The sequence below is a fragment of the Poecilia reticulata genome, chromosome 18 (assembly GCF_904066995.2).
Source record: "Poecilia reticulata chromosome 18, P_reticulata-male-v2, whole genome shotgun sequence".
Lineage (NCBI taxonomy): Eukaryota > Metazoa > Chordata > Actinopteri > Cyprinodontiformes > Poeciliidae > Poecilia > Poecilia reticulata.
Genome location: NC_088847.1, coordinates 24,222,829 through 24,240,536, shown reverse-complemented (window position 1 = coordinate 24,240,536; position 17,708 = coordinate 24,222,829). Strand labels below are relative to the sequence as shown.

The window sequence follows — 17,708 nt, the reverse complement described above, 5'->3', positions numbered from 1 at the left end:
CTGGTTCTGTTCCCTCCTGGTTCTGTTCCCTCCTGGTTCTGTTCCCCCTGGTTCTGTTCCCTCCTGGTTCTGTTCCCTCCTGGTTCTGTTCCCTCCTGGTTCTGTTCCCTCTGGTTCTGTTCCCCCTGGTTCTGTTCCCTCCTGGTTCTGTTCCCTCCTGGTTCTGTTCCCTCTGGTTCTGTTCCCTCCTGGTTCTGTTCTGCAGCCTTATGTCCACGTTAATCAGCTGTGATAAAAATCATCTTGTTGCTATGGTTACCAGTGGTGGAGAAAGTTCAAACAATGTAAAGTCAACAGGTTCTGGTGTAGGAGCCATTTATCCTTTCTGCCACCAGGGGGCGCATTTATTCTGAGTTCTGATGGGTTATTTAAGGTCAACCATGATTCTGTTCAGGTGTCAGTGACCTCACCAAGCTCCGCCCAGAAACCCTCGAAAGTCCCACGTGGCTTCATGTCTCACATTAACTCCTCGCAGAGCTAATAGCTTCTATGGGATGTTTCATTTTGACTGACTCTGCAGAATATTTCTGAGTCGATTAGTTTAGCATTTCTGCCGGATTTTCACTAAATATCAGCCACAACAATGGAACCAACAAGTTCATGTCGTCTTTTTGGACGACATCAAGATGTTTTAGCCACATGATGCCTTTAACATTGTGCAGCTAAATGCTACCAGTCGATGAGGAAAACAGCAGATCCTCAGACCCTCAGCATAAATATAGACAAGATCACTGATGGCTGTTGTTCTTGCAAGGCTGGGTGAGTCGGACATTCATGGTTTAGAGGGTTTGAATGTGCCTAGGACTGATACACGGTGCTCGGTGCTAGCGTGGCTAACACGATTACAGTTTAGTAAAAGCTAGCGTGGCTAACACGATTACAGTTTAGTAAAAGCTAGCGTGGCTAACACGATTACAGTTTAGTAAAAGCTAGCGTGGCTAACACGATTACAGTTTAGTAAAAGCTAGCGTGGCTAACACGATTACAGTTTAGTAAAAAGCTAGCGTGGCTAACACGATTACAGTTTAGTAAAAGCTAGCGTGGCTAACACGATTACAGTTTAGTAAAAGCTAGCGTGGCTAACACGATTACAGTTTAGTAAAAGCTAGCGTGGCTAACACGATTACAGTTTAGTAAAAGCTAGCGTGGCTAACACAATTACAGTTTAGTAAAAAGCTAGCGTGGCTAACACGATTACAGTTTAGTAAAAGCTAGCGTGGCTAACACGATTACAGTTTAGTAAAAGCTAGCGTGGCTAACACGATTACAGTTTAGTAAAAGCTAGCGTGGCTAACACGATTACAGTTTAGTAAAAGCTAGCGTGGCTAACACGATTACAGTTTAGTAAAAGCTAGCGTGGCTAACACGATTACAGTTTAGTAAAAAGCCTTTTCAGGTGAAATAAAATCTTTAATGTATGTCAGATTCGGTACACATTGCATATTGATCTGTTCAGCTAACGTAAGGCTGTAACTGACAGGCTTCAGGATGTAGAAGTTGTATCGGTACTGCCATTATGCTGTACTTGGCTAAAAGGTTTTCATAATGGTTGTGTTTATTATTTTTTCATTCACTAAACTCAAAGAAAGCAAAGCAATAATACTTACACCAGCAGACACTTTGTTCTTATTGATCCTATGACGGTTGAGCTGCTAATGTGGTCAATGTGAACAAGCTTTGATCCAAGCAAGGCTTTACGTTTCAGATTTTAGAAATCTGTGAATTTTAGTTCCACGATCAGGATACCTGACATCACCTGTACAGGTACCTCACTGACGGTTGACTAATCCGACTTCTCCAGAAATAACGGCTTAAAAAACAATTCAGAGGAAATAAAGTTTTAATAAATTAACTCCAGACTGAAACATGTCGCCTCAGACGGCCTAGTCCAAGTCCTGCAGCCTGACAGAGCTGATGACACTCAGCCACTGGACTCACCTGGTCCAGGTGTTCCTGTCAGACTGAGATCATTTAGTGACTCAGTTAAACATCCAGGTGAACAGGTTCAGCAGGTGAACAGGTTCAGCAGGTGAACAGGTTCAGCAGGTGAACAGGTTCATCCAGGTGAACAGGTTCAGCAGGTGAACAGGTTCATCCAGGTGAACAGGTTCATCCAGGTGAACAGGTTCATCCAGGTGAACAGGTTCAGCAGGTGAACAGGTTCAGCAGGTGAACAGGTTCATCCAGGTGAACAGGTTCATCCAGGTGAACAGGTTCAGCAGGTGAACAGGTTCATCCAGGTGAACAGGTTCAGCAGGTGAACAGGTTCAGCAGGTGAACAGGTTCAGTTGTTCTCCAGGTGAACAGGTTCATCCAGGTGAACAGGTTCATCCAGGTGAACAGGTTCATCCAGGTGAACAGGTTCAGCAGGTGAACAGGTTCAGCAGGTGAACAGGTTCATCCAGGTGAACAGGTTCAGCAGGTGAACAGGTTCAGCAGGTGAACAGGTTCATCCAGGTGAACAGGTTCAGCAGGTGAACAGGTTCAGCAGGTGAACAGGTTCATCCAGGTGAACAGGTTCAGTTGTTCTCCAGGTGAACAGGTTCAGCAGGTGAACAGGTTCATCCAGGTGAACAGGTTCAGCAGGTGAACAGGTTCAGCAGGTGAACAGGTTCAGCAGGTGAACAGGTTCAGCAGGTGAACAGGTTCAGTTGTTCTCCAGGTGAACAGGTTCAGCAGGTGAACAGGTTCAGCAGGTGAACAGGTTCAGCAGGTGAACAGGTTCAGTTGTTCTCCAGGTGAACAGGTTCAGCAGGTGAACAGGTTCAGCAGGTGAACAGGTTCAGTTGTTCTCCAGGTGAACAGGTTCAGCAGGTGAACAGGTTCAGCAGGTGAACAGGTTCATCCAGGTGAACAGGTTCAGCAGGTGAACAGGTTCATCCAGGTGAACAGGTTCAGCAGGTGAACAGGTTCAACAGGTTCAGCAGGTGAACAGGTTCAGCAGGTGAACAGGTTCAGCAGGTGAACAGGTTCATCAGGTGAACAGGTTCATCCAGGTGAACAGGTTCAGCAGGTGAACAGGTTCAGCAGGTGAACAGGTTCAGCAGGTGAACAGGTTCATCCAGGTGAACAGGTTCAGCAGGTGAACAGGTTCATCCAGGTGAACAGGTTCATCCAGGTGAACAGGTTCAGCAGGTGAACAGGTTCAGTCCAGGTGAACAGGTTCAGCAGGTGAACAGGTTCAGCAGGTGAACAGGTTCAGCAGGTGAACAGGTTCAGCAGGTGAACAGGTTCAGCAGGTGAACAGGTTCAGTTGTTCTCCAGGTGAACAGGTTCATCCAGGTGAACAGGTTCAGCAGGTGAACAGGTTCAGTTGTTCTCCAGGTGAACAGGTTCAGCAGGTGAACAGGTTCATCCAGGTGAACAGGTTCAGCAGGTGAACAGGTTCAGCAGGTGAACAGGTTCAGCAGGTGAACAGGTTCAACAGGTGAACAGGTTCAGCAGGTGAACAGGTTCAGCAGGTGAACAGGTTCAGCAGGTGAACAGGTTCAGCAGGTGAACAGGTTCAGCAGGTGAACAGGTTCATCCAGGTGAACAGGTTCATCCAGGTGAACAGGTTCAGCAGGTGAACAGGTTCAGCAGGTGAACAGGTTCAGTTGTTCTCCAGGTGAACAGGTTCAGCAGGTGAACAGGTTCAGCAGGTGAACAGGTTCAGCATCTGATCAATTAACTGATTAGAAAAGTTCATTGAACCAAAATTGATCTGTGGTCCAAATCTAATGACTGAAATGACAACATCTGATCAACATCTGATCGACTGATCAATGTCTGAGTCTGATCAGCGTTGCTCCTCCTCCCCCTCTGGCTCAGAGCGTCTCATCCTGTTTAAACTCTTCATGTTGACATGAATCAATACGGACTCAATATAAAATCAGCCCACCCCTCTGCTCAGTAATCTGAAACGCCTCCAGAAGTGGAGCGTCCTAAATTTATCCCTTGCTGGCAAAGTTACATGTATTAAAATGAACATCTTGCCCAGATTTATGTATTTATTCCAGTGTTTCTCCCAAATCATTCTTCAGACTTATTGATAAACAGCTGTCCTCGTTCATGTGGAGTAATAAACACCCCAGAATCAGAAGGAGTTTCCTTCAGAGACAAGGGGAAGTGGGGGGTTTGGCTCTACCTAACCTACTGGGCAGCAAACCTACAAAAAGTAGCATGTTTGCTCCAACAACCGGATGTCGACTGGTGCCAATTAGAACTGAATGTATGTCGGCCATCATCACTCCCTGCATTAGTTACCTCAAAGCTCCCTCTCTCTCCTAAGCAACATTCTTCTTGTCCAGTTGTAATCTCCACCCTAAAAATATGGTCACAATTCAGACAACACTTCAATATGACAAACTTCTCCATCTACAGCCCCATATGATAACCATGTCTTCCTGCCGTCCATGTTGGATCCTGTCTTTGCCCAATGGCAGAGAGCAGGCTTAAGTAAATTTAGTGACCTTTATATAAATGGTGTTTTCGCTACCTTTGATGCCATTTCCTCTAAATTCAGTTTACAGCGTTCCTCCCTATTCCGATATCTCCAGATTCGACACTTTGTTCGTAACATCAGTCCTTGCTTTCCTAACTTGCCTCCAAAGGGAGGAATGGACATCCTCTTGCAAACCCCTACACATTGTAGAGGTCTCATCTCCAAAGTTTATAATAGCATCTCATCACTCAACGCAGTAAAGCTCGATGAGATCAGAGCAGAATGGCCAGAGGAACTTGGAATACACATCTCTGATGAGATTTGGGATCATGCATTGCATAGAGTTAATGGGTCAACATCATGCGCTCGACTTGGACTCATTCAGTTCAAGGTTCTTCATAGGATTCATTACAGCAGAGCCAGACTCTCCAGGATTTATTCTACAGTCAGTGAAGCCTGTGCTCGTTGCCATTTAGCTAAGGCGAATTTAACGCACATGTTCTGGTCCTGTAACAAACTGCGTAACTTCTGGTCAACAATTTTTCAGATCCTGTCTGAAGCTTTTGAAATGGACATCCAACCCAGTGCTGTACTGGCAATATTTTGAGTTCCAGGGAGGGTATATCATTAACACATGATTTTAAAAATGTACTGGCTTTTTCAACTCTCCTCGCCCGAAGAAGAGTAGAACACCCTCCCAAGGCTTCTGAAAGATCTGACCCTGTTCCTTAAGTTAGAGAAGATCACATTCTGTGTCAGAGGTTCGATCCGAAACTTTCATAAAACCTGGGCCCCTGTATTATTTTATTTTGAGAGACTGGATGCCCTCCCTCGAGCCTGAGGGCCATGCAGATGCTGGCTCTGATGTGTGTGTGCCTGTGCCCCGGCCCGGCGGCCTCAGTGGCTCCTTGTGGTTCTGGCTATTGACGGTGTTCGTCCACCTGTACACTCTTGAATGTGTCCTGACTCTGTTTGTGTACCCATGGTTGTATAGACGCATGTTTGCATGTTGCACACGTCTTGGAGTTGTCTCCTTTCTTTGCTTGTGGCTTTTTTTTCTTCTCTCTCTCTTCTGTATTTTTCTTATTTTATTTATTTCTTCTTCTTATTGTTGTTGTTTTATTTATTTATTTTTCTCTCTTTTTGTTGCAGCAGGATGGGGATAGTTAGGGAGGGGTAGGGGGAAAAAAAATGTCATGTTTGCTTTGTCCCTGTGGTTAATGCCCTGTTGTTGGATGTTTAAATAAACAAAAATAAATAAATAATATAAAATCAGCCCAATAATAATAATAACAATAATAATAATAATAATAATAATAATAATAATAATAATAATAATAATGATTAAACATTCTATTTGCAGTTCTTTCTGGTTCTCAGGTCGCCTTCACATAAAAACAAACAGTAAAAATGAGGAAACAACAAAAAGGCTGTTGCTACTAGAAGCAGCTGGTTTGAGTCAGAGAGTCGATGCTTCGTGTCTCCATAGCAACAAGACGGGCTGGAGGACAGAGACGGACAGGACAGGGTCTGAGGGCTCAGGTGATGTGAAGGAGGTCAATAAAATGGAGGTGAAGGTTTTCAACCACTTGAGGATGTTATAAGCAGCAGGAGATGGAAACCAGTGGATGGATCAGGAGTGACGGGCTGATCGTCACTCCTGATCATCACAGCTCCACTGGTTCCCAGCCGCTCGCATCGTCACCAGAACTGAAGGGGTGACGATGCGAGCAGCTGGGTTTTGGACCAACTGTCATTTATGGAGTTTTCTGTGGCAGAATTAGAGAAATCTGAACGAGAAGAAGAAACCAGAACAGAGGATGAACATCTCAGCTGACCGAACGATCGAGGCTGACAGTTTATTACCGACACGGGAGCCAAAGGAGAGACTGGGAACCTGATGGAGGGAACCTGATGGAGGGAACCTGATGGAGGGAACCTGATGGAGGGAACCTGATGGAAAGGAGGGAACCTGATGGAAAGGAGGGAACCTGATGGAGGGAACCTGATGGAGGGAACCTGATGGAGGGAACCTGATGGAGGGAACCTGATGGAGGGAAATGGAGGCGCTGAGTTTACTTAGTGTTGATTTAGTTCCAATTAAGAGACGTTCAGCTTTACTGTAATTTAATTTCAGAAGCTTAAAATGGTTCATTAGACAATCAGTGAGAGACGGAAGAGAAGCAGAGAATCAGGTTGAGAGACGATCTAACCAAAGGAGAGAAGGTTAAATAATGAAGAGTAACAGGACGGAGCCCTGAGGAACACCTGAGGTAACGGGATGAGTTTAGCTGAACAAACTGAATGAAACCAGTTCAGAGGCGAATTAGAGGATCATCAAGGTTACATGGAGTCAGATCCAGCTGGAGTCTGGATAATCAGCCAGCAGGGAGGGAGGACTGGTACCTTTAAGAAGCTGGTACCTTTAAGAAGCTGGTACCTTTAAGAAGCTGGTACCTCTAAGAAGCTGGTACCTTTAAGAAGCTGGTACCTTTAAGAAGCTGGTACCTTTAAGAAGCTGGTACCTTTAAGAAGCTGGTACCTCTAAGAAGCTGGTACCTTTAAGAAGCTGGTACCTTTAAGAAGCTGGTACCTTTAAGAAGCTGGTACCTCTAAGAAGCTGGTACCTTTAGAAGCTGGTACCTGTAGAAGCTGTACCTTTAGAAGCTGGTACCTTTAGAAGCTGGTACCTTTAGAAGCTGGTACCTTTAAGAAGCTGGTACCTTTAAGAAGCTGGTACCTTTAAGAAGCTGGTACCTTTAAGAAGCTGGTACCTTTAAGAAGCTGGTACCTTTAGAAGCTGGTACCTTTAGAAGCTGGTACCTTTAAGAAGCTGGTACCTTTAGAAGCTGGTACCTTTAAGAAGCTGGTACCTTTAGAAGCTGGTACCTTTAAGAAGCTGGTACCTTTAAGAAGCTGGTACCTTTAGAAGCTGGTACCTTTAGAAGCTGGTACCTTTAGAAGCTGGTACCTTTAGAAGCTGGTACCTTTAGAAGCTGGTACCTTTAGAAGCTGGTACCTTTAGAAGCTGGTACCTTTAAGAAGCTGGTACCTTTAGAAGCTGGTACCTTTAGAAGCTGGTACCTTTAAGAAGCTGGTACCTTTAGAAGCTGGTACCTTTAGAAGCTGGTACCTTTAGAAGCTGGTACCTTTAAGAAGCTGGTACCTTTAAGAAGCTGGTACCTTTAAGAAGCTGGTACCTTTAGAAGCTGGTACCTTTAGAAGCTGGTACCTTTAAGAAGCTGGTACCTTTAAGAAGCTGGTACCTTTAAGAAGCTGGTACCTTTAAGAAGCTGGTACCTTTAGAAGCTGGTACCTTTAGAAGCTGGTACCTTTAAGAAGCTGGTACCTTTAGAAGCTGGTACCTTTAAGAAGCTGGTACCTTTAAGAAGCTGGTACCTTTAGAAGCTGGTACCTTTAAGAAGCTGGTACCTTTAAGAAGCTGGTACCTTTAAGAAGCTGGTACCTTTAAGAAGCTGGTACCTTTAGAAGCTGGTACCTTTAGAAGCTGGTACCTTTAGAAGCTGGTACCTTTAGAAGCTGGTACCTCTAAGAAGCTGGTACCTTTAAGAAGCTGGTACCTTTAGAAGCTGGTACCTTTAAGAAGCTGGTACCTTTAAGAAGCTGGTACCTCTAAGAAGCTGGTACCTTTAAGAAGCTGGTACCTTTAGAAGCTGGTACCTTTAAGAAGCTGGTACCTCTAAGAAGCTGGTACCTTAAGAAGCTGGTACCTTTAATAAGCTGGTACCTCTAAGAAGCTGGTACCTCTAAGAAGCTGGTACCTTTAAGAAGCTGGTACCTTTAGAAGCTGGTACCTTTAAGAAGCTGGTACCTTTAAGAAGCTGGTACCTTTAGAAGCTGGTACCTTTAGAAGCTGGTACCTTTAGAAGCTGGTACCTTTAAGAAGCTGGTACCTTTAAGAAGCTGGTACCTTTAAGAAGCTGGTACCTTTAGAAGCTGGTACCTTTAGAAGCTGGTACCTTTAAGAAGCTGGTACCTTTAAGAAGCTGGTACCTCTAAGAAGCTGGTACCTTTAGAAGCTGGTACCTTTAGAAGCTGGTACCTCTAAGAAGCTGGTACCTTTAGAAGCTGGTACCTTTAGAAGCTGGTACCTCTAAGAAGCTGGTACCTTTAAGAAGCTGGTACCTTTAAGAAGCTGGTACCTTTAAGAAGCTGGTACCTTTAAGAAGCTGGTACCTTTAGAAGCTGGTACCTTTAGAAGCTGGTACCTTTAAGAAGCTGGTACCTTTAGAAGCTGGTACCTTTAAGAAGCTGGTACCTTTAGAAGCTGGTACCTTTAGAAGCTGGTACCTTTAAGAAGCTGGTACCTTTAAGAAGCTGGTACCTTTAAGAAGCTGGTACCTTTAAGAAGCTGGTACCTTTAAGAAGCTGGTACCTTTAAGAAGCTGGTACCTTTAAGAAGCTGGTACCTCTAAGAAGCTGGTACCTCTAAGAAGCTGGTACCTTTAAGAAGCTGGTACCTTTAGAAGCTGGTACCTTTAAGAAGCTGGTACCTCTAAGAAGCTGGTACCTTTAAGAAGCTGGTACCTTTAAGAAGCTGGTACCTTTAAGAAGCTGGTACCTTTAAGAAGCTGGTACCTTTAAGAAGCTGGTACCTTTAAGAAGCTGGTACCTTTAAGAAGCTGGTACCTTTAGAAGCTGGTACCTTTAAGAAGCTGGTACCTTTAAGAAGCTGGTACCTCTAAGAAGCTGGTACCTTTAAGAAGCTGGTACCTTTAGAAGCTGGTACCTTTAAGAAGCTGGTACCTTTAAGAAGCTGGTACCTTTAAGAAGCTGGTACCTTTAAGAAGCTGGTACCTTTAGAAGCTGGTACCTTTAAGAAGCTGGTACCTTTAAGAAGCTGGTACCTTTAAGAAGCTGGTACCTCTAAGAAGCTGGTACCTCTAAGAAGCTGGTACCTCTAAGAAGCTGGTACCTCTAAGAAGCTGGTACCTTTAAGAAGCTGGTACCTTTAAGAAGCTGGTACCTCTAAGAAGCTGGTACCTCTAAGAAGCTGGTACCTCTAAGAAGCTGGTACCTTTAAGAAGCTGGTACCTTTAAGAAGCTGGTACCTTTAAGAAGCTGGTACCTTTAAGAAGGCTGGTACCTTTAAGAAGCTGGTACCTTTAAGAAGTGCTGGTACCTTTAAGAAGTGCTGGTACCTTTAATTTAAGAAGTGCTGGTACCTTTAAGAAGTGCTGGTACCTTTAAGAAGCTGGTACCTTTAAGAAGTGCTGGTACCTTTAAGAAGTGCTGGTACCTTTAAGAAGTGCTGGTACCTTTAAGAAGTGCTGGTACCTTTAAGAAGTGCTGGTACCTTTAAGAAGTGCTGGTACCTTTAAGAAGCTGGTACCTCTAAGAAGCTGGTACCTTTAAGAAGTGCTGGTACCTTTAAGAAGCTGGTACCTCTAAGAAGCTGGTACCTTTAAGAAGTGCTGGTACCTTTAAGAAGCTGGTACCTCTAAGAAGCTGGTACCTCTAAGAAGCTGGTACCTTTAAGAAGCTGGTACCTCTAAGAAGCTGGTACCTCTAAGAAGCTGGTACCTTTAAGAAGTGCTGGTACCTTTAGAAGCTGGTACCTCTAAGAAGTGCTGGTACCTTTAGAAGCTGGTACCTTTAAGAAGTGCTGGTACCTTTAGAAGCTGGTACCTTTAAGAAGTGCTGGTACCTTTAAGAAGCTGGTACCTTTAAGAAGCTGGTACCTCTAAGAAGCTGGTACCTCTAAGAAGCTGGTACCTCTAAGAAGCTGGTACCTTTAAGAAGCTGGTACCTCTAAGAAGCTGGTACCTCTAAGAAGCTGGTACCTTTAAGAAGTGCTGGTACCTTTAGAAGCTGGTACCTTTAAGAAGTGCTGGTACCTTTAGAAGCTGGTACCTTTAAGAAGTGCTGGTACCTTTAGAAGCTGGTACCTTTAAGAAGCTGGTACCTTTAAGAAGCTGGTACCTCTAAGAAGCTGGTACCTCTAAGAAGCTGGTACCTTTAAGAAGTGCTGGTACCTTTAGAAGCTGGTACCTTTAAGAAGTGCTGGTACCTTTAGAAGCTGGTACCTTTAAGAAGCTGGTACCTTTAGAAGCTGGTACCTTTAGAAGCTGGTACCTTTAAGAAGCTGGTACCTTTAGAAGCTGGTACCTTTAAGAAGCTGGTACCTTTAAGAAGCTGGTACCTTTAGAAGCTGGTACCTTTAAGAAGCTGGTACCTTTAAGAAGCTGGTACCTTTAAGAAGCTGGTACCTTTAGAAGCTGGTACCTTTAAGAAGCTGGTACCTTTAAGAAGCTGGTACCTTTAAGAAGCTGGTACCTTTAAGAAGCGCTGGTTGGTTCTGTGGACCAAAACCAGGTTGGATTTGTTCAGATAAATTATGGCTGGATTGTAGAAATGGAGGATTTGAGATGGGATGGCAGTCACTGAGGCTACTGGGTGTAAAGCAGGTTCCTTTGGGGTGAAAGCTGCAGTCTGGAGGTCCAGAGGAGCAACAATGGTAGGAAAGGAGAATCTATACATGATGATGTCAGAGAGAGGGAGGAGCTTCAATCTGACTATTTACTGAACATCTACTGAACGTCTGAAATACATCCCAACATCCAAGCAAATGTTGAAGCTTTGGACTGTGGGACCATTTCTGAAATGTTTTCCAACTTTAGGTCTTTTTACTACATGTGGCTGAACGAACAGCAAAGGCCTCGTTTACCTCCAGGACTCTCAGCAGCTGGCAAAATGGCTCCAGGTTTAACAAAGATATGGAGGAACTCAAGCTGCCATTGACTGTCAGGAGAACCGAGTGAAGCCTGACGGGTTTGACTGGAGAAATTCAGCTCCTGACAGAAACTATGAGAGAAACGGACGAGACGATAGGAGCTGGAAACGAGTGGAGGACCAGAAGGGAGGACGTTTCTGGACTCTGTGGCCAGAACAGCAGCAGTAAAGATGCAAACCCAGATGAGCAGCAAGTCGCCACGTCCTCCAGCAGCAGCAGGGATTCAGCTGAACTACTGCTGCTTTTATACAAGGCCGATAATCCAGATACAAGGAAGAACAAATACCTTCAACTGGTGAGTATAAAACACAAACCTGAACTGCTACATGCAGTAAAAACACTAAATCATCTGTTGGTGAATGACCTGCAGATTCTCACCAAGCCAGGAAGGAGAAACACAACATGGGCCAAGAGTCGGACTGATGAAACCCACTGAGGCTCTAAACTTAGAAATGTAGTTCAGATGGAGGAACAGAAGAACCTCAGTCTGTCCAGAAGAACCTCAGTCTGTCCAGAAGAACCTCAGTCTGTCCAGAAGAACCTCAGTCTGTCCAGAAGAACCTCAGTCTGTCCAGAAGAACCTCAGTCTGTCCAGAAGAACCTCAGTCTGTCCAGAAGAACCTCAGTCTGTCCAGAAGAACCTCAGTCTGTCCAGAAGAACCTCAGTCTGTCCAGAAGAACCTCAGTCTGTCCAGAAGAACCTCAGTCTGTCCAGAAGAACCTCAGTCTGTCCAGAAGAACCTCAGTCTGTCCAGAAGAACCTCAGTCTGTCCAGAAGAACCTCAGTCTGTCCAGAAGAACCTCAGTCTGTCCAGAAGAACCTCAGTCTGTCCAACACCTGCTGCTCTGTGGTCCACCACCCTGAACAAGCAATAAACCTGGAGTTCATTCATAATATACTGTCTCAGTGTTTCCATATTCACTTGTATTTTAGATAGTTTTTCATATTGGTTCTGCTCCGTCCTATGTAATAATGTAATAATGTAATAATGTAATAATGTAATAATGTAATAATGTAATACTGTAATACTGTAAATGTTCCCACTGCAGGAGTAATAAAGGAAAATCTCATCTAATCTTAACTTGAACCCAACATTACAGCTCTTTGTTTAATATTTCTGTTTTGGTTCTGAACATGCAGATGGACCCGTTTCATCACCAGCAGCAGTGTGGATGTTATTCTGAACACTTTTAATGTCTTTAATTCACTGTAACAGGAACTTTTCTCTGATAAAATGCTGGGATCTGGTTGTTGTTCTCCACTTCCTCCACCAGGGGGCATCCGGGGCCTTTCTGGAGGGCGTGGCCTGCAGCTCCCTACCTTCATCAGGAGCTGACCTCTGACCCCCTGCCTCCTGTGTAATCCTCAGGTTGTACCTCCATGGAGCCTCGGATCACCTGACCTGCCAGGATTATCGGCAGCCTGATCCGGTTCCTAGTGACCCGTGGACTTTACCTGCTGGTTTCCAGAACCTCTTCGCTGTATCAAACCTTCTCCACCCTCCCGGTCGGCGGCTCCCTCCTGGACCCCAGAAGATCCAGCTCCTCCACTCACCTGTCCGCCCCCAGCACGACCTTTGCCCTCTTCACCTCCAGCCCCGGATCCACAGCGGCCCTTTCCCAGCTCGGCTCACCCACCTGTAGAGATCCAGCACCTGATCCAGATACCTGAACAAACCACCTTCACCTTACCTGCCTCTGGAGTTCTGCGTTCAAAGGGTGAGTCCCATCATGACCTTCATCAATCTGATCAGGATTTATTGGGGTCACGATCTGAGGAACCTGCTGGACGGTCAGATGGTCACATGACCAGGTCAAACGAAGGGAGGCGGAGCTTCACGGCTCGTTAGTGGGACGCGTTAACGAGCCGACGGAGACGAACAGTTCAGTGGATGGATGAGGGTGAAAAACCTGGACATGTTTCAATCGGTCGAGTTCCTCGAACTCCTGGTTCGTCCAGACGAGGTCAGTGAGAAAATATCAGATATGAAAGTTTCATTTGTGGAGAAACGGCTGAATTTATAAAACAGGTTTCTGTCCGTGGAAATTACAGCCGACATGAAGAACAGAGACTCTGATTGGTGATATAAATTAGCTTAATGTGGAAACTAAAGCAGATTGTTGGTCACTGATCATTTACATGTTAGACATCAGTAATCAGTTTAAATCAAATATGCACAGCAAATTACCAATGTAGAGTAAAATCAGCAAATGAAAGTAGAATTATTGAACTATAATTGTTTATGATGTTAATGAGTCATAAAATACGTTGTTGGAAATATTTGAAGGAATTTATAATTATTATCGTCTCCTTAAAGAAACGACCGACTGGATGACAGTTTGGAGAAGTTAGAAAACGATGTGATCAGGATCAATAACCGACTCAGAAGAATATAAAATAAATAAAAACAAGCTGACATCAGCAAAACGGGGATTTTATGATGGGCGACTGCAGAAACAGCAGGAATATAATTAATAGTTTTAATAAATAGGTACAGATTTCCAATATGTATAAATATAACGCTACAGTGGAAAAACAGGAAGCCTTTGATCTCTACGTTGTTAATATTGGTCCTAATTTAGGAAACAAGCTGATTATAGATATTATTAATAGAATGTTTCAGGGGGTTAAAGGTCACATGCTGCAGCTGAAGCAGCTCATCCTGCTCCCTCCTTTATTTAACTTTTTTTTTAATAAGTCACAGTTTGTATAACTGCATCACTTCAAACCTAAAGACCAGGAGATTTTCTCACTTTTCCTCACCTCCTAGTTGAACCAGGGCAAAATGCCCCCGCCGACCCCGAGGGCATCAGCAGTATTCTACAACGACTCCAGTTTTTAGAAACAAAGATTCAACGGCTGGAGGTGAACTTTGAGGTCAACGTGGATATGAAACAACTCTTCCTCAAACCAGCAGAGAGGTCGTACACCAAGCAGCTCACCCTGGATCGCTCAGGGCGCCAAGCCGAAACAAAAGTCTCCCACTGCAGATCCCATGAGACGACTAACGGGGAGAACCTGGACGGATCAGCTCTGAGATCAATACAACAACCCTGATACAACAGGCTCTGAGCAGAAACCCACCTTCAACCTCAACACCTGCACCGCCAAAGAACAGCAAACAAGCAGCTGGAACCAAAATGGCTCCACCGACCCCAAGGACAAAGCGACCAAAGCCTCAAAACATCCCGACTCCGTGGGAATCCCACTGAAAAACAGATTTTCTGCACTTCAGCCTCTGAGTGAAAACCCACCTTCAACATCAGCAATGAGGCTAAACCAGCACATCCACCCCCAAAGCTCTGGAGGACAAAGTGACCACCAGGAAACCAAAGGATGCAGGAGAGCTGATTGTTGGAGACGAGGCAGGAAATGGAGTCAGTCAAGTTTCAATCCCAGGAAAACCAGAGTGGTTTCTTTTCCTGGATCTGATTGACCCTCTGACCACTGAGTTTTCCCTGCTGACCTGAACTCAGCAGGTCACTGATGTCCACCTGCCTGTTGTCGGTTCATAGCGGCTGAAAGTGATGAAGAGTTGAATAAGGTGGGATGAACCAACTGATAGACTCTGTGTTAAGAGTTAGACTCTAAAATGTAAAGATACTGTTTATATAAAAATACTGTATAAAGCATTATTTCCTTTGGTATTCAGAAATGATTTAAACTGAGAGAATAAATATCACTGTGAGGTTTGTTTATATATGAATGTGTTAAAAGAGGAGAACCAGGTAAAGTCCAGGTAAAGTCCAGGTAAAATCCAGGTAAAGTCCAGGTAAAGTCCAGGTAAAGTCCAGGTAAAATCCAGGTAAAGTCCAGGTAAAGTCCAGGTAAAGTCCAGGTAAAGTCCAGGTAAAGTCCAGACAAAGTCCAGACAAAGTCCAGGTAAAGTCCAGGTAAAGTCCAGATAAAGTCCAGGTAAAGTCCAGGTAAAGTCCAGATAAAGTCAGGGAAAGTCCAGGTAAAGTCCAGGTAAAGTCCAGATAAAGTCAGGTAAAGTCCAGGTAAAGTCCAGACAAAGTCCAGACAAAGTCCAGACAAAGTCCAGGTAAAGTCCAGGTAAAGTCCAGATAAAGTCCAGGTAAAGTCCAGGTAAAGTCCAGGTAAAGTCCAGACAAAGTCCAGGTAAAGTCCAGGTAAAGTCCAGATAAAGTCAGGTAAAGTCCAGGTAAAGTCCAGGTAAAGTCCAGACAAAGTCCAGACAAAGTCCAGGTAAAGTCCAGGTAAAGTCCAGGTAAAGTCCAGATAAAGTCCAGATAAAATCCAGGTAAAGTCCAGGTAAAGTCCAGGTAAAGTCCAGGTAAAGTCCAGATAAAGTCCAGGTAAAGTCCAGGTAAAGTCCAGGTAAAGTCCAGATCAAGTCCAGATAAAGTCCAGATAAAGTCCAGACAACGTCCAGGTAAAGTCCAGATAAAGTCCAGGTAAAATCCAGACAAAGTCCAGGTAAAATCCAGGTAAAGTCCAGACAAAGTCCAGGTAAAGTCCAGGTAAAGTCCAGACAAAGTCCAGGTAAAATCCAGGTAAAGTCCAGGTAAAGTCCAGGTAAAGTCCAGACAAAGTCCAGACAAAGTCCAGGTAAAGTCCAGGTAAAGTCCAGACAAAGTCCAGGTAAAGTCCAGGTAAAGTCCAGGTAAAATCCAGGTAAAGTCCAGGTAAAGTCCAGGTAAAGTCCAGGTAAAGTCCAGACAAAGTCCAGACAAAGTCCAGGTAAAGTCCAGGTAAAGTCCAGGTAAAGTCCAGGTAAAGTCCAGGTAAAGTCCAGGTAAAGTCCAGGTAAAGTCCAGGTAAAGTCCAGACAAAGTCCAGACAAAGTCCAGGTAAAGTCCAGGTAAAGTCCAGATAAAGTCCAGATAAAGTCCAGGTAAAGTCCAGGTAAAATCCAGGTAAAGTCCAGGTAAAGTCCAGGTAAAATCCAGGTAAAGTCCAGGTAAAGTCCAGATAAAGTCCAGATAAAGTCCAGGTAAAGTACAGGTAAAGTCCAGGTAAAGTCCAGGTAAAGTCCAGGTAAAGTCCAGGTAAAGTCCAGGTAAAGTCCAGGTAAAGTCCAGGTAAAATCCAGGTAAAGTCCAGGTAAAGTCCAGGTAAAGTCCAGGTAAAATCCAGGTAAAGTCCAGGTAAAGTCCAGGTAAAGTCCAGGTAAAGTCCAGGTAAAGTCCAGGTAAAGTCCAGGTAAAGTCCAGGTAAAGTCCAGACAAAGTCCAGACAAAGTCCAGGTAAAGTCCAGGTAAAGTCCAGGTAAAGTCCAGGTAAAGTCCAGGTAAAGTCCAGGTAAAATCCAGGTAAAGTCCAGGTAAAGTCCAGGTAAAGTCCAGGTAAAGTCCAGGTAAAGTCCAGGTAAAGTCCAGGTAAAGTCCAGGTAAAGTCCAGGTAAAGTCCAGGTAAAGTCCAGATAAAGTCCAGGTAAAGTCCAGGTAAAGTCCAGGTAAAGTCCAGGTAAAGTCCAGGTAAAGTCCAGGTAAAGTCCAGGTAAAGTCCAGGTAAAGTCCAGGTAAAGTCCAGGTAAAGTCCAGGTAAAGTCCAGATAAAGTCCAGATAAAGTCCAGATAAAGTCCAGGTAAAGTCCAGGTAAAATCCAGGTAAAGTCCAGGTAAAGTCCAGGTAAAATCCAGGTAAAGTCCAGGTAAAATCCAGGTAAAGTCTCCACAGCAGTGATTGGTGTGCAGCTGGAATGAATTGATGATGGTTTAAAGTTTATTGATGGTTTAAAAAAGCTCTGAAAGGTAAAACGGTAAAATCTTTCTCTGTTATGTAGATTTATTAATGTATTGTATATATGGTGAAAATGTCTTGGTAGGTTGTTGGTGTAAAACCGGCAGGAATGAGATTCAGCCTGTTGGGTAAATTATGTCTGTTTGTTGTTTTTGTGCTTGGGCCCATTATGATGATTTTCTCTATTTTCTGATAGACTTTAGTTGAATGACTTTTGTTAATGTATTTTGGGAGTTGGGCTGAGTTCTGATTGTTGGTAATCTGATGACGGTAACTGGCGGCGCCGTTGGTCCGCCTATAAATATTCTGGGTTTCGGCATGTTGGGATGGACGCCCTTCCTCCTGGTCCACCAGCGCCGGGTTCTGTCCGGACGCCGCCTCCAATACAGTGAATCGACTGAGTAAAGGTGGAGGAAATGACAGGCTGAAGATTCAGATTTAATTTGGTGACATCAACTGAGGGCTGAAGAGCAAAAATGAAATGAATTAGTAGAAACAACTGGAACAGATGATCTCAAGGCAACAACGGCTAAAAGTTACTTTATGTACCATCTCAAAAGAAAAACCACACCAGAGTCAGAAACCAGAGGGATGCAGGTGGAGGAGAATCCAGAGGTTTGGTGATGATATTATTAGTACTGGAAAGATTCAGCGTTTATTTATCAATGATCAATTCTGAGAAATGTGATTAAATGGTTTCAGCCTAAATGAAAAGACTTTAAATTGTTTAACATTTAAATGTAAGATTTTAAGGACCTGGCGAGTTTACTTTGTAAAAGTTCAAAGGACAAAATTAATTTTGTTTTGTTACCATGGCAACAATT

The 17,708-nt window shown here is 44.2% G+C and overlaps 3 long non-coding RNA genes across 6 annotated transcripts in view; all 3 read left to right on the top strand.

Annotated features, from left to right (window-relative positions):
- The first annotated feature begins 1,609 nt into the window (after positions 1–1,609).
- LOC145548634 (uncharacterized) lies at positions 1,610–2,206 on the top strand. Its single transcript, XR_014084641.1, has 3 exons — positions 1,610–2,020; positions 2,055–2,107; positions 2,144–2,206. It is a non-coding gene; the product is annotated as an uncharacterized LOC145548634 (long non-coding RNA).
- A 14-nt stretch (positions 2,207–2,220) lies between these two features.
- Positions 2,221–17,708, top strand: part of LOC145548631 (uncharacterized) — a 59,262-nt gene continuing 43,774 nt past the window's right edge. The window contains exons 1-7 of one of the 4 annotated variants that reach the window (XR_014084634.1): positions 2,221–2,307; positions 2,518–2,559; positions 2,595–2,839; positions 3,248–3,272; positions 3,308–3,349; positions 3,402–3,520; positions 3,591–3,649. This is a non-coding gene — a long non-coding RNA (uncharacterized LOC145548631). The other 3 variants (XR_014084635.1, XR_014084636.1, XR_014084637.1) reach the window with 3 other exon arrangements.
- On the top strand, positions 10,462–12,253 carry LOC145548636 (uncharacterized). Its single transcript, XR_014084643.1, has 2 exons — positions 10,462–11,472; positions 11,548–12,253. It is a non-coding gene; the product is annotated as an uncharacterized LOC145548636 (long non-coding RNA).